Source organism: Lepus europaeus, chromosome 11, assembly GCF_033115175.1.
Source record: "Lepus europaeus isolate LE1 chromosome 11, mLepTim1.pri, whole genome shotgun sequence".
Classification (NCBI taxonomy): domain Eukaryota; kingdom Metazoa; phylum Chordata; class Mammalia; order Lagomorpha; family Leporidae; genus Lepus; species Lepus europaeus.
The window spans coordinates 81,063,173-81,077,698 of record NC_084837.1 but is presented as its reverse complement, the minus strand read 5'-3'; the positions used below and the strand labels follow the sequence as shown (position 1 = coordinate 81,077,698).

The window sequence follows — 14,526 nt, the reverse complement described above, 5'->3', positions numbered from 1 at the left end:
AGCACTGAGTAGAATGATAATCAGGGCCAGGAACCTGGAGCTTTGCTCTGTGGCACCACAACCGAGATGGTGCAAACATTTTAATTTATGGGTTTAAAGGACTCTGCAAATTTTCAAATCTCCTTGGCCACTGCCATTGCCATCACTGCCACACCTTGCCCCTCTTCTTCCTCTTCCTCTTCCTCATCCTTCTCCTCCCCACAGTGTAGAAGCCTGCCTGAGCCTGGCTCAACAGAGATGGGTGGAATAGGAGAGCCAAGGGTGAGGGCAAGAAAGCCACTGCCTTGCTGTGTGCCCAGAAACCAATTATCTGCTTCCCTCCCACTCTCCTGTCTGACCCACTTCCGGCCTTCTATTCGCACCCACAGACGCCTCCACGGACATGAGGCTACCTGTAACACCACTTCCCTTCCCCTACCACCTTCCTCCCACACACCCCTCCCACGACAAATTGCTACAATCACCTCTGTGGTGTGGATAGTTGGCAGCCGGCTGAACTATTTGATTTGGGGTAAGAGGAGGAGGATGGGGGCCGCACAGCTGAGGCCAGGGTACCCAATTGCCAAACTCTGGAGTGGTAATGCCAAAGGGAGGCCCACCACGGACAGCAGGAGCCTTCCATGAACTGACCACAGGGCCCAGATCACGAAATGCCTCCAAAGCATGTGCCCAGGAAACTGAAACAGCACCAGAAAGCACATCCCGTCTCCTCCTCCATAAGCAGCTCATCTCTCGCCACTCTTGTGGGGAGCAGGGGAGCAGTCCTCGGAGGAAAAACACTAGGCTAGCACATGCAGGGACCCCGATGGTTGTGAGGAGGACCTGGGGGATGTCTGAGTGAGTTGGGGCCTTTACAGCCTCTCAGACAGCGGGCATATTCATGCAAAATGCTTCTCCTTGTAACTGTACAGTGCGCCAATGGCAGACAAAGCTGGCCTAACAAACACCTAGATTATTCCCATCAGACATGATCCCAGCAACCCCGAAAGCCCTCAACCATCTTGAGAGGGCAAGGCAGGGATTCCAGCACCAGCAGGGCTCTTGCAGTATTATCTTTCCAGAGCGTGGAAAGAAACCAATCAAAGGGTGAACAGTGGTATTGCGTATCCTTTTAGTCTGCCTTCCCTTCTTTTCAAAATACGTCAGTAAGACTGATGCTACAATGACAAAAATTTACATACATATTTCTTAAATAAAAGAATAAACAGCAAGCAAACAAACAAAAAAAAAAAAAAACAGAAGTTACTCATGGACAGCCACCAAAACCAAGAAACAAGCCTTGGGGTTTGGATAGTTTATATAGTTCAGCGCCAATGAGGTTGCTGTCAGCTTTTACCCTTGGCTCATTCCCGTGTGGGCACATAATGAGGTCTGAGACTGGTGGCCTCATTAGAGCTGTGAATGAAGCCTGGATACCCCGTACCTCAGGGAAACAGGCATATTGTGCAGGTGCATGGCTTCTGGGGGTCACCAACAAGCATCCCAAAAGCCACAGGTTCCAGGGAAAGTAAGTGAGTCCCTCCATAGCATCCCAGGACAGACACTTGAATGCAGTTTGAGAAAACAGCCTTAATTCCCCTCTGCAAAGTGGAATTGTGCTGGAGGTAGAACGGTAAGGGTGACGTTGTATTTTATTTTGTTTTTACTTAATTGAACAGCAGACAGGCAGAGACAGACAGATCTTCCATCTGTGGGTTCACTCTCCAAATGCCCACAACGGGCTTGGGGCTGGGCCAGTTCCAAGTCAGAAACCAGGGCCCCAATCCGGGTCTCCCATGTGGGTGACAGGAATCTAACCACTTGAGCCACCACCTGCTGCTTTCCAGTGCCTGCATTAGCAGGAAGCTAGAATTGGGAGTAGAACCAGGACTTGAACCCAGGCACTCTGATACAGGATGCTGGCATTCCAGGCAGTATCTTAACCACTGCACCAACCACCTGCCCTAATTGTGTTTGTGATCCATAGACAGGAACTTCAGAGTGCTTTTGATGGTGGTCTAACAGCCAGTGCAGTCTTCTCTACACAACTGAAGGGACCCAGAGAGGCCGCCACATACACTTGGTCTCTGTCGGGTCCAGGTGGATTCACAAACAGATAACCAGAACCCAAGAAGTGGCCACCAGCATTGTTTTGATCCACTCCCCAGAGTTTGGAACGATGTTAACATTTTAGTGGAGAATCTGCAAAAACAGATTGGTTTTTGTTCTCGTCTATTAATAACAGCTATTTTGAAATGCTATTTAAATCTTCTATTGTTATTTGAACTTTGCATGGATTATTTCTCCCCTACTGAGCTGCTTTGGGGCAGCAGGGACCGGCTCCTGTAAGAATCTGTAACCCCCATGAAACTGAGCACAGCAGTGCCTCCTCACAGACGCTCATAAATATCTGTTTGCTTGCCTTTTTGTTTTGCTAATGTGGGAAGGCCCATTGGTTTAATAGCTGAGCTGCTCCGCCCAAGTGACATCCCAGACAACTGATTCAAGGGGGCCCTCCAGCCGTGGGCTTGGCCACTGCTTCAGGTCACCCTGCAGGGGGCAGGCGTGTACCTTCACCAAAAAAGAAGGGTCTGACTGTGGCTTCTGGGGTGTCTGGGGATGCTCAACAGCCATATTTGGCAACTTTTCTTTGAGCATTAGAGAGGATGCATTACCAAATGTTAAGAAGGGAAGCTGCCAAATGCAATCGCTCGAGCAGAAAAACAATATTGCTCAAAGCTGGTGTAAACTCTCTACCTACTAAATGTTCCCCCGACACCCTCAGGGGCACCAGGCTTCACAGAGAGGGGCAGCACCTCTGTGTGCTCCTGCACACGCAATGCCAGCTGGGACTTCTGCATGCCAGCGGCACTGATGTGCCTCTGACAAGGCTAAGGATCAAAGATGCGGCTTCCCGCCTGCATGTTCCATTTCTCATGCACAGGGGGATGGGGCTGCACGGGGCTGCTTCCCCTGGGGGTCTCTCGGGGATCCTCTGACTTTAGGGGCAATGATTTGAGTTCGGCACAATCATTTTATAGCTATTTAGTGAGAGCAGGGGAGGACTCTCAAGCTGATCCAGAGATGATTAAAAATGGGGTAAGAAAGAAATCTGTACGAAACGAAAAATAAGCTGTAGGCACCAGGGGTTTCTGAAGAACATCTTCCCGGTTAAACAGTTTTAAGAATTCCACAGTGCGAGAGCAACCCCCACACTTTCTCTCCCACATAAACACACTTCTTTAGTGAAGCCACGCTGAGCAGCACCAGCACAAGGCTCTCACTCTCAGTTCTGGAACTGCTTCCTCCAGGGCGGGAGGCATCCCCGACGGCTTGGGAGGGCAGGGGCGCCACCAGCTTGGAAGTGCAGACACACCTCGAGCCAGGAATCCCGCAGGGCCCACTAACCTCACAGCTCTCCATTCCACAATCTGGTGCCTGCCAGGAACCCCCCGGGGGCCTGCTAACCCCACAGCTCCCCACCCAGCAATCTGGTGGCTGCTCTCAAGTTCCTATGCTGCTTTAGGAGAGACTGGAAAATTCAGGCCTTTTAACATTTGTCAACCAGCTAATTCCCAAGCATTTTCCTGGAATACCACAAAGAAGTAAATTATGTTCCGATTAACCATTTTATCACCGATGACTACATTTCTGAAATACCAGGAATCACTGAGCCATGGAAGAGAATCAACAAAAGATCACTGAGTAGTAAAAGGCAAGTGGGTTTTCTTTTTTTCAAAAATCGCCCACATGTGTATTAAGAACTCATGGAACATAAAACCACATCCAGGAAGTCAAAATGTAAATAATATAAGAAGAAGGAGGGAAACAGAAGATTAATTAAGACAAAACAGGCAGGCATTTGGTGCAGCAGTGAGGCCTTGCTTGGGGGCCGGCACTGTGACTTAGCAGGTAAAACTGCTGCCTGCAGCACCACCATCGCATATGGGCATCAGTTCGAGTCCCAGCCACTCCACTTCCAAACCAGCTCCCTGCTAATCTGCCTGGGAAAGCAGTGGAGGATGGCCCAAGTGCTTGGGCCTCTGCACCCACATGGGAAACCAGAAAGAAGCTCCTGGCTCCTACCTTTGGCCTGGCCCAGCACTGGCCATTGAGGCCATCTGGGGAGTGAACAAGCAGATGGAAGATCTGTCTCTTATATATACACACACACACACACACACATATATATATATATATATACATATATGTATATATATATATGTCTTTCAAATAAGTAAAAAGAAATCTAAAGGAAAAAATAAATAAATAAATAAAATCCTTACTTGAACCTATGCATTCCGTATCAGAGCACCCGGGTTCAAGTCTCAGCTCCACTTCCATTTCCAGCTAATGTGCACCCTGGGAGGTAGCAGGTGACAGTTCAAGAACTTGAGTCCCTACCACCCACACAGGAGAGCCAGGCAGAGTTGCTGACTTGTGGCTTCTGCCTGGTTGTTGTGGACTACTAGGGAGTAAATCAGTGAGTGCAAAATCTGTCTGTCGCCCTGTCCCTATCTTGTTGCCTTTCAAATAAAAAATAAATAATAGAAATGTTTAATCAGAGAAAGGAACAGGCAGAAAACAGGAAGAGGGTGAGAAAGCGCGAGTGGAGGGAGAAGAGGCAGCGCTGAGGCAGAGCAGAGGGGTGAGAGGAGACAGGTGGCTGGAGGCTCAGAAGGGAGGAAGCGAGGTTGAGAAACTTCTCTCACATTCAGCTGCTCATTTAAGGTGTGAAGAACTAAATGGGCCATTTTTAATATGTTGTGTTAATTTCTCTACTTTTTTTTTTAATCAAAAATGCTCTGTCTTTGGACACGTAGAACAACGGGGAAAAATCATTTGTTCCACCTACTCCATGGAAATACCTCCATAAGTTATCCACTGTTTCACTAAGAGATACTATTTTGATTTTTGACAGGCAGAGTGGACAGCGAGAGAGAGAGACAGAGAGAAAGGTCTTCCTTTGTGGTTGGTTCAGCCCGCAATGGCTACCATGGCCGCTGCGCTGTGGCCAGCGCCACGCTGGTCTGAAGCCAGGAGCCAGGAGCCTCTCCTGGTCTCCCATGCGGGTGCAGGGCCCAAATACCTGGGCCATCCTCCACTGCACTCCCGGGCCACAGCAGAAAGCTGGACTGGAAGAGGAGCAACCGGGACAGAATCCGGCTCCCCGACTGGGACTAGAACCTGGTGTGCCGGTGCCGCAAGGCGGAGGATTAGCCTATTGAGCTGCAGCACTGGCCATGAGATACTATTCTGAACTAACACCCAGCTGACCTTCCAGGTAAGACCTGGGTCTTAGGTCTACCATCAGATACTTGATGCCAACAGCTCTGACGTCACCTGCACAGCTGCCTAGGATTTAATCCATAACAGAGCAGCCACAGCAAACTCCTCTGAGTTTCTTAGCCCTGAACAAGACACAGCCTCCACACTGGGGGAGCTTCAGTTCAACAAGGAGAGGACACCAGCAAGCCATGAACAAAACTGGAGAGGCTCGCAAGCACCGCGTGAGTGCCACAAACCAGGCATGGCCACTGGGTAGGAGGCGGGATCACTCTGAACTCCGCCCTCAGAGAAGCACTTGGGGAGCAGGCAGCAGATAAGCAAAGGGGTCGCTAAGTGAACTCAGAACAGCAAAAGAAAGGACTGGGACTAGGAAAGTCATCGGGCACAGGTGTTCCTGCTGGTAAGCAGGCTGCAACCGTTAACTGTGGCCTGCGTACAGAGGCCTTCGATCCACAACAGCCCACACAAGAGACCAGGGGCACAGGAAGATGGAGACTGTGCAGGGAACAACCCGGCACTCCACGGGCAGCTGGGGACAGGAGCATGAAGAGCAAAAAGAACAATCCCAAGGGTTCAAGCCCCAGTCACAGGGAAAAGGACAACAGCCCTAAAATCATCAAAGAAGCCCTACTCGGGAGAAACCAGACAAGCTCAAGCCAAAGGGCATTCTACAAAAGAACCAGCCCGGCTGGCACCACGGCTCAATAGGCTAATCCTCCACCTTGCGGTGCCGGCACACCAGGTTTAGTCCCGGTCGGGGCGCCGGATTCTGTCCCGGTTGCCCCTCTTCCAGTCCAGCTCTCTGCTGTGGCCCGAGAGTACAATGGAGGATGGCCCAAGTGCTTGGGCCCTGCACCCCATGGGAGACCAGGAGAAGCACCTGGCTCCTGCCTTTGGATCAGTGGTGCACCGGCCGCAGCGCGGCGGCCATTGGAGGGTGAACCAATGGCAAAGGAAAACCTTTTTCTCTCTCTCTCACTGTCCACTCTGCCTGTCAGAAAAAAAACAAAAACAAAAACAAAAGAACCAGCCTGGAACCGTGGAAAGTGTCAAGGTCATGAAACACAGGGTGACTGGGGAACTGCCCCAGATTACAGGAGCGGAAAGAGGTTTGACAACTAATGCAATGCCATACGCTAGACTGGATCCTGGACCAAAATGATCTTGAAAACACACACACACACATCTTTTTCCATAAAGGACATTTTTAGAACAATTGGCTACATTAAAATAAGACAGAGATTAGATACTAATACTGAATCAATATTAAGTTCCTGATTTAGGCATTTATTATGAAGAAAACGTCCTTTTTAAAAAGAAAATGAACACTTAAGTATTTAGTGGGTAATGGTGCATCATGTCTACAACTGACTCTGAAATGATTCAGGGAAAATCAGAACAGTCACACACATGTATGTGAGTTTATATGGTTTTTTTAATTTTTCATTTATTTATTTGAGAGAGTTACAGAGAGTGAGAAGGAGAGACAGAGGGAAAGGTCCTCCATCCATTGCTTCACTCCCCAGGTGGCTGCAACAGCCAGTGTTACGCCAATCCGAAGCCAGGAGCCTCCTCCAGGTCTCCCACACGGGTGCAGGGGCCCAAGGGCTTGGGCCATCCTCCACTGCTTTCTCAGGCCACAGCAGAGAGATGGACTGGAAGAGGAGCATCCGGGACTAGAACCGGCACCCAAATGAAATGCACAGTTAGGCCTTGGAGGTGGAAGGTTAACCTTCTGCGCCATGGCGCCGGCCCCAGTTTATATGTATTTTTACAGTGTTTGGGGAGGCATTTACCCACACCGATAGAAAAAGAGAGAAAGAGAACATGAAGAGCTGAGAAATACAGAGCAAGTGTGGTAAAAAGTTAATATTTGTAGAGTTTGGTTGAAAAGCATATTGGAATTATTTAACTTATTCTTGCAACTTTTCTACAAATTAGAATCATTCAAAATAAAAAGTTAATGGGGGGCGGGAGAAGTAGGGAAATAATTAAGGAAGCCAGAATGACAACATGGAGTCAAAATAGCCAGGCCCCTGGGAAGTGAATTTTGAACAGGAGCTGGGAGAGAGGTCAGGGTGGGCCTGAGCACAACCGAATTAAAAAGCAGGTCCTTCAACAGCAGTGGCCGGCCTCGCTTACTCTGAGTTCCCTCTACTGCAGTTCTCTTCCCTACAAAACAGGAATAATGAGAGCCTTTGGGGCTGCTGCTGTGGCGCAGCAGGTAAAGCCACTGCCTGCGACTCTGGCATCCCATACGGGCGCCGGTTCGCGTCCTGGCTGCACCACTTTCCATTCAGCTCCCTGCTAATGGCTTGAAAAAAGCAGTAGACGATGGGCCAAGTACTTGGGTCCCTGCACCTGCATGGGAGACACGGAAGAAGCTCCTGGCTTTGGCCTGGTCTAGCCCTGGCAGTTGTGGCCATCTGGGGAGTGAACCAGCTGATGGAAGACCTCCCTTTCCCTCTGTAATTCTGACTTTCAAAATAAATAAGTGAATCTTAAAACAAACAAAAAAGAATCTGCCTGGCAAAGCACTGGAGGACATAACCCAAGTGAATGATGGCGCCAGTGAGGCCCTGCAGAAAGTGGCCACACCCCCTGTCATTCCTATGAGCTGGAAGGAGAGAGAGGTTGAGGCTTGGGGAGAGAGAGGAGAGAAGGCCAGGAGAGGAAGAGAAGAGGAAGAGTCCCCACAGCTGGAGGCCAGGAGGAAAAAGGAGACAAATGAGGCCCCACACAGAACCTGGCGGGGAAGAGATAGCTCAGGAGGCAGCAGACGCAGGGCTGGGATCAAAGAGGGGAGGACGGGGCACAGGCTCAGATCTGCAGCCAGGACACCTCTGGCGGAGCCCACGAGGAAGCAGCTGCACCAGAAGACAAGGGTGAAGCCAGGGGAAGTGAGAGGATCCCCAGGACAGTTCCGCAGAGCAGCAGGGTCTGGGCAGTAGCCATTAGCCCCAGGTGATGCCTTCCACTCCGTTTAAATTCATTTAAAACTCGCAGATCACTTCCTCAGCCACACTAGCTACATTTCACGAGCTCAAAAGCCACAGGTGGCGGGTGACTTACCACACGGGACGGGGCAGCTATGAAATACTTCCCTCACTGCAGAAAGCGCTGGGGTTGTAGCATGGTTTCATATAAGAAGGGTCTGACCGATAGATGGTGGGGTGAGGGCTGGGGCAGAGTAAGAAGGAACCAAAGAAACTAGAGATAGGGAGTAACAAGCAGAGCAAGTTCCCAAAGAAGCAAGAAGAGTCAGCCCCAACGATGCACAGAACCCAGTGTCTGTCTGTGGGTTGATCCTGGAGAGGGACTTACAGACACGGTCTTCCTTCCAGGACGAGAAAACCAAGAGAAGTAGAGGAAAATGGGTGGGACGAGTGAGGAAGAAACAGTAAGAAATGACACCGAGGTACAGAACAGTAAGCTAGGACGTGGCCACCCTTAATCTCGTCAATGAAAAAAAGCTGCATCCTGAAAGGGAGCCGACTGCAAGTTTAAGTTCTGGAAAGATCCGCCAGAGTATCTGAAGGGAGGCAGCCAGAGTCAACAAACCATGGGCTTTCTTCCTTCCTCCCCCCAGCCTCCTCCACAGCCCCCAGGAAGGCCCAACCTGGGTGAAATTAGAGCCAGCATGAATTTGCAATGGGACCAGTCCGGAAGGTCTTTGTATGACTTTCTCCCAGATGACCTGGCAGGATGGGAGAGGAAAGGGATTAGAATGAAGATTAGAATATGATGGTGGGGGGCAGTGCTGTGGTGTAGAGGGTAAAGCGCCGCCTGCAGTGCCGGCATCCCATATGGGATACTCCACTTCCGATACAGCTCTCTGCTATGGTCTGGGAAAGCAGCAGCAGGTGGCCCAAATCCTTGGGCCCCTGCACCCACGTGGGAGACCCAGAACAAACTACTGTGTCTTGGCTTTGGATCAGCGCAGCTCCACCCATTGCAGCCAATTGGGGAGTGAAGATGGAAGAAGGGGAGTGGGGAGTGGATGGAAGACCTCTCTCTCCCCCCCCCCCTTCTGTAACGCTTTCAAATAAATAAATAAATATTTTCAAAAAAGAATATGAGGGTGGTTTTGGGTTGAAGATTAGAATATGAGAAGGCCAAGAAGGTAGGACAGAGAGTTCCAAGATTGCTAACAGAACTGAAGCGACTGGCAACCCACACACTCCAAGTGAAGAACGGGGGTCATCAAGGGTTGGAGCAGCAAGTGATCAACCAACCAGAGCCCTCAATGGTGGCTACAAGCAGGTGCAGCCAGTAGATACAGTCAGCAAAGTCGGCAGAAGTCCAAGTTCCAGATCTTGAAGGCGGGAAAATTCCCAAAACAGAGCAGAGCCCAAGATAATAGCAGTTGAAGCAAAATGCAAACTGAACCCACAAGACTTGACATTGAGCAACTTCAAGGTCAATGAATTCAAAAGCCTCAACATTGACACCAACATCCGTGGCAGGAGGAGACAAGGAAGAGAAGAGAAGGAAGCTGGCTGCTCGCATCTTTTGTTTATTACTTTTTGGTAGCATCAAGCAAAGTGATTTCCAAACCTGGGTGGATACCAAAGTCATCCACAGAGTTCTGTTTTCCCTTTTCATCCTCCCTGCCTCCTCCGCCACTCCTCCTCCTCCTTTTGGGGTTTGTTTTTTAAAATGAGGATTTTTTTTAGGTCTCACCCAGCCTGACAATTCTAATTTGGTGTATTTGAGAGCAATCTAAAAAGCGTTGTTTTTCCAAATGTTCCCAGAGATTCGGAGCAGCCTCCAAGTTTGGGAAGTGCTGAGCCAGAAGGGAAGGGGGAGGGGGTACAGAGACACAAGCAGACAGCACGACCTTCAGGGGAAGAGCTGGCTGGAGATGGGCAAGTGGTGTGGCGGTGGCACTGAGTAGCTGGAGTAAGATCGCTACTGGCTGAGATGGGAGAGGATTGCAGAGGGGAGCGGGAGAGGGAGAGAGAAGATGGGCTCAGGCACAGAAAACGGAAAACACGGGAGTATGGCTGCAGGATGCAAGCAACACGACACGGAAAGGCAGGTGGGAGTCACGCAGGTGCGTGGCAGAAAAGACCGAGGCTGAATAGTTTGCTAATGAGGGCTCAAAGGCAATGAGGTGTGGTTCATTGAAAGGTCTGTAGGGTTTCCTGATTGAATTCCTGGGCCGTCTGGACCTTTCCATCTGCAGGCACTCAGGTTTCTAACATGTAAACCATTAAAGATGATTAAACCCTCAAGTAAACAAGCTTGCAGAAGGTTATTCATTAACACAGAAAACTTCGTCTTCACAGCCCACCGCTCACATCCACGAAATCCAATGCATCTGGACATCAAGATCGGCAGAAAGTCAGAAGGGGCAACCAGGACAAGAGAGTAAGCACGCCAGGCCGGCTTCCTTTCCTCCTTGGTGGAAGAGGGAGGCTGAAGCACAGAGAATATGGAAGAGACTGAGTGTCTTTTTTAGTATCAGCCAGTGACAAAAATAGAAGAGGTGCTACAGCCTACTGAATCTTAGGAGCAGCCCCCTTACACACACACAACACACACACACACTCGCAAGTGCACCCAGACAGGACCCTAGGGAATGAAGCACATATTTGCTGTCCCCAAACCTGACTCTTTAAAGAGCATGCTGCAAATATTTGCTCCTGCATCTCAGAGAACTGTACTTATGGAGGCTGAGAGCATTGGAGCCTTATTTCTGGTTACCCCTATGAAAGAATTTCTAACACTAGCACAGACTTTAAACCGAGGGCGGCGTGTCTGTGCGTGCGCGCACACACACACACACACACACCTCACGCACACTGAAGAAATGACTCACTTAATTTGCTGCTGCCTGCCACTATTGGGTTTTGATTTCACCTGTTCAAACACAAAGTTTCCTTTTAGATTAACTACAGGGAAGAAGTACTCAGGAGCATTCGCCCGGATTTTGTTTATGACTCTCAGGCACCAGAAGGAGTTTTAAGAAGACGCTTTCTGGACCCTCTCCATAACCTGGCATGAAATGGTAGCATTCATGGAAACCCCTGGCAGGAGAAACGCGGTTAAGCCTTGTACATCCGGTACTTGCAGACCCACACTTTGGGGCTTTCTCAGCTCGCAGCACAATGGCACGCCGCACCGTGGAGCTGCAAAGAGCCCAAGCCCCTCCTTTCAAAGATGCGAAAGAGGGAAGGGGCGGCGGGGCGCAGAAGGGCTAAGCCGCCCAAGGTCACTCAGCTCTGAGTGGTGGGATGGCTGGCTCGCCCCGAGCCCTGGCAAGCTGTGCACCACCCCAGATCCCTCAAACAGTGCCTGGGGGCGTCCCGGCGTTCGCGACCGTGCAGCCAGCCCCCGCGAAAATACAATGCCAGTGCGCTCTGTGCCCAACTTCATCCCTTCGCGTCAGCATGCGGTTACCCCTCTCGCCCGCACCACGTCACACCGACCACACGCAGCTCCCCCCACCCCCCAACACACACACGCCTATCTACCGAGCGGCTGCCCCAAGGTCACCGGCAGCCCGGGGAGCCCAGGAGGCCCGGCCGGGGGCCCCGGGTCGCGGCACTCACCGGCGCGGGGGCCGGGCGCGCCGCGGCTGCCCATGTCCTCGCCGTCGCGGCTGGGTGCGGCGGCCGCCGGCGCGGGATGTGCGGGGCGCCCGGCTGCGGGCCCGCGCCGCGGGGAGTGCCGTCCAATCAGCGCGCGCCTGCCGCCGCCTGGCCCCGCGCGCGGCCCGGCCGGGTTCGCGGCTCCCCGGCGGGGCGCGAGCCGCCGCGCGCCGCCCGAGCGGCTTCCGGGCGCGTTGCCTGGACGCGGTTGCCGTGGCAGCCCGAGCTGGAGGCTTTCCCCGCGCACCCGCGCCCAGCCTGGCGGCGCCGCCCCTCCTCCCGCCGCGTTCCCACACCCAAAATAGCCTCTCCCCGGCGCTGCTGTCTCCCGGAGAGCCCGCAGCGCCGCGCCAAGCCGCGGAGTCGGCAGGCGGGGATTGCGCTTATTGGAAAAGAAATCGAAATGCTGCCGTTGGGCGCGCCGGCTTGAAGGGCCAGGGCTGTGGACTGGGACCGATGGACATTAATAGCCTGCTGGCTGCCCTGGAATTCTCTCCGGAGCCCTGACACCCCTTGTTGACCAAACCCCTTGCCCGCAAAAAATACTTCTCTCCCCCTCCCCGCCGCAAAGCGAGAAGTTACTTCACGAGGCCCCGGGTCTGCTGAGTAGCTCGCGCGTGGACGCCTCACCTGGGCAGGTGCACGAGCCCCTCGGGGCCGCCACGTGTGGCTTAACGAGCCGCCCCGACCGCGCAGCGGGCGCCGAGAACGCGTCTCGGCGACAGGCTCCAGGCGCGAACAGCCCTCGGTTTCTCGTGGCTTTCTCCCCTTTCCGCCCCATCCCCCTGCCGGGGCGTCCCGGCCCTGGCCACCTTCCTCTTCCTCTCCGTGGATGGAGTCTCAGCAGGATGCCGGAACGCATCCACTCATTTTGCTTCCTCTGGGGCGGGGGGAGGGGGAGGAGGCGGGATTTAAGCCGAATCGGGGTCCCCACCTCGGCGTCCGCTGCGCTCCTCTTGCGTAGGCGCTGTTGCTTAGGCGGCGCCAGGTGCAGCCGACGGGAGGGAGCGCGCCACGGGAGCAGGGACCCCCGGGCTGCGGAGTGGGGCTGGGTGCCCTTTAGGAACCCTGCCTCCAGCAGCTATTCGCGTGTGGTCTTGGGGATTGCGTGACTGCAAAATAGGATCTCACACACACACACACACACACACACAGAGTCGCTGCTAATGCGTCCATGACATTCAGTCAACCACATTTTACCGGATGCCTGCCAAGTGCCAGGAACTATGCTTAGCTCTAAGAGCAATGGTGGAGAGAGAGAGAGAGCGCGCGAGCGAGCTCTGTGCTTTCATGGAGCTTACAGCCTGACATGTTCATCAACAGACACGTGTAAGAGTGCCCTTGTGAGCAGGAGAGTCATGGCCTTGATTGAGTCCTGCCTTGCGGGACCGGCCCTAACAGCATCCCTTAAGCGCTGTAGAAGCTCAGTGATTCTCTCCTCTGTTAGATTCCCACTGCCAGGCGCATGACATGTACTCGGCGCACACACAGTGAATTGGATCCTATGTCATGTGATGACAGTATGACTCAGTGTCCCGCTCACTTTCTGCCACTTAAAGTATATTTGACACGTATGTAACTTGCCTCAGTTTCTGGGGGTGTGTGCAAGCATTAACAGAAAACACCCATGCAAACTCAGAACCCAGAGAACCTGGAATCCATAGAAAGGGTCAGAATGCTTCTGTCCCCATCAGGCTGTATAGGGTGTGCATCTCTGAGGGGCAGGTGCCAGTCCCCGTGGTCTCACTTCCCTTCTCTCTGGTCCCAGCTCCATCCGCTGTCCCACCCTGTAGTCAGTCCCAAGGTCCCCATTCCCAGTGGCCTAGGTCCTAATTCCTCACAGTGGAGCCTCTTGTCGCTTTAAAAAGACAAACAAACAAAAAAGATTTATTTTATTTATTTGAAAGAATTACAGAGAGAGGTAGAGACAGAGAGAAAAGTCTTCCATCTTCTGGTTGACTCCCCAGATGGCCGGGAGTTGTACTGGCGCCCATATGGGATGCCAGCACTGCAGGCCAGAGCTTTAACCTGCAGCATCACAATGCCAGCCCCATCTTGCTGTTTTTGGTGGCCTTCAAAGCACAACTTTGATATTCTGTTAGCCACAAGACTCCCTGACTCTCCAGAGTAGGGAAGGAGAGGTCCTGGGAGATGGGGCTGTGGGGGGGGGGGGGGGTGCGGTTCCTGCCACATGTACACACTCTTCTATTTAGGCTGACTTTAATTTCCCCTTTTTTAAATGATGCCAATTCACATAAAGAGAACCTCCAATTTAAAGATTCAGGAACAAGAGGACAGGCTTTGGCTTAGCAGCTAAGTCATCCATGTCCCATAACAGAGGGCCTGGTTTCTCTCTCTCTCTCTCTCTCTCTCTTTTTTTTTTTTTTTTTTTTTTTGGACAGGCAGAGTGGACAGTGAGAGAGAGAGACAGAGAGAAAGGTCTTCCTTTGCCATTGGTTCACCCTCCAATGGCCACCACGGCCGGCGCACTACGCTGATCCAAAGGCAGGAGCCAGGTGCTTCTCCTGGTCTCCCATGGGGTGCAGGGCCCAAGCACTTGGGCCATCCTCCACTGCACTCCTGGGCCACAGCAGAGAGCTGGCCTGGAAGAGGGGCAACCGGGATAGAATCCGGTGCCCCGACCGGCACTAGAACCCGGTGT

At 52.3% G+C, this 14,526-nt stretch overlaps 1 protein-coding gene across 3 annotated transcripts in view; it reads right to left on the bottom strand.

Annotated features, from left to right (window-relative positions):
• Nucleotides 1–11,890, bottom strand: part of FAM81A (family with sequence similarity 81 member A) — a 79,443-nt gene extending 67,553 nt beyond the window's left edge. For 2 of the 3 annotated variants that reach the window (XM_062206036.1, XM_062206034.1), the window contains exon 1: nucleotides 11,826–11,890. The gene's annotated coding sequence lies outside the window, so the exon portion shown is untranslated. The remainder of the gene's footprint in view (nucleotides 1–11,825) is intronic. The other variant, XM_062206035.1, reaches the window with a different exon arrangement.
• Between the last annotated feature and the right edge of the window lie 2,636 nt (nucleotides 11,891–14,526).